Raw genomic sequence first — 1632 nt, forward strand, 5'->3', positions numbered from 1 at the left:
GTGTGTGTGTGTGTGTGTGTGTGTGTGTGTGTGTATGTTTCTAATCGCTCGGGGGCTTTTAGGGAGTCGCAGGTAGAGCTGGGCAATGAGTCGCTTTAGCAAAATCCGGATAATATGTTAGTGCACCTCTTCGGCAAATAATAGGATATGAACCGCTTCGGCAAATGGGTTAGCATCACTTCAACGAATGGATGCACCCACTTCGACAAGCGGATCAGGAAACGGAGTTAAAAGTCTGAATTCGGACAATGTTTTATTGATAATTATCCGGTTTTCCGGAGAGATTATCCGGATTTTGCCCATCTGTAGTCGCAGGAAGGGGAAGGGCGCTATCGAGGGTTGTTTGTTGAAATTTTTAATGATAGTACAAAGTACAAGTAGTAGGACCTATTAGTTAATATTTCGACCAAACATAGTGATTAGCCTACTTGTTGTTTAGTCTTTCATCAACTCTATTTAGACACTAGACAATACATGGTCACTTTTAAGCACAAGCGGGCTATCCCGAAAAATGCTGTTTTGAGAAAATCGAAGGCAAAGGTTTTGCCCCTTGTTAAGTTTCTTTAAGAGACAAGGAGAGTTTTCTCTATAACCAAACAAATATTCACTCCAGTAAAACCAAACTTCTCCTATAGGTAGGGCAATGCCCACTTTTGGTGAAGGTCAATATTTCTAGAAACCCCCGAAATCTGGGTTAGCCCGCTTGTCCTTAAAAGCGACCACATAATGGGTGGGATGCCTTGACCCTGCCTGCCAGAGCCAGCGGGAACTGAGTGGGAACATAATAATTATTATTATGAACAACATCCCAACAGACAGCTGAATACAAAAATAAAAGAGCTATACTACCGTAAGCTGACAAAACGCCTTTTTTTATATTTCATTTGGCGTCAAATTATTTTATTTGCTTAATCGAAAGCCTGATCCGTTATTCTACTTGTGAGAAAAATGAAAGTGAAATTATGACTAGTTTTTGAATAAATCAAAATTAAAATTTCTTTAAAACACAAGGCCTATTTATTTATAAATGGTTACGGCGACAAATAAAAAACAAATTGTTTCTCGAAACTGCTGTGAATTTTTTTTAAAAGGCGTTTTCTCAGCTTACGGCAGTATGCTGTGAAATGTTTCCCCTCTCCTTTAAAAGATTGCTTCGCTTCCTGCATGGGACCGGGCGTCGTTTTCGCGTACGATTGCAGGTTGTCACTATCAGGTATCACCATTGACTTACTATACAATATCTATAAAAAGTACGTCTATGGGTATCACCCAGGAGTTGGAATCGAATTCGTGTCATGTGCGTGAAGAACGAAGAACCACCCACTAATAAATCCACGTTCACCGATTCTTACGCTGTGTTTGAACAAAGTTTTGCACTTTTTTTTCTTTATTTTGTATGAAACTGCTCCCCATAGAGGAAGCATAAAGTGACCTTTTCCCCCCTTTTTCTTCCATCCCGTTTTCGCTTCCTTTTCCATTAAGAAAAGTCCACATCACACAGTAACACTACTTTCATGAACAAAGGCCCACGGGAGTTGTGAAATTTACATTCACTCCTTTATGTTTTATGTATTATTTTATTTTCTCTTTTTTTGTTTTTGAATCAACCTTATTATTATTTTTTTATTATTA

General features: G+C 38.6%; 1 protein-coding gene across 1 annotated transcript in view; it reads left to right on the forward strand.

Annotated features, from left to right (window-relative positions):
• The window catches only part of LOC101853402 (ras-related protein Rab-13), a gene marked incomplete at its 5' end in the record, with an annotated part of 10530 nt that overhangs the window by 1258 nt on the left and 7640 nt on the right, over positions 1 to 1632 (forward strand).

This window comes from Aplysia californica, unplaced genomic scaffold (assembly GCF_000002075.1).
Source record: "Aplysia californica isolate F4 #8 unplaced genomic scaffold, AplCal3.0 scaffold00406, whole genome shotgun sequence".
Taxonomy (NCBI): Eukaryota; Metazoa; Mollusca; class Gastropoda; order Aplysiida; family Aplysiidae; genus Aplysia; species Aplysia californica.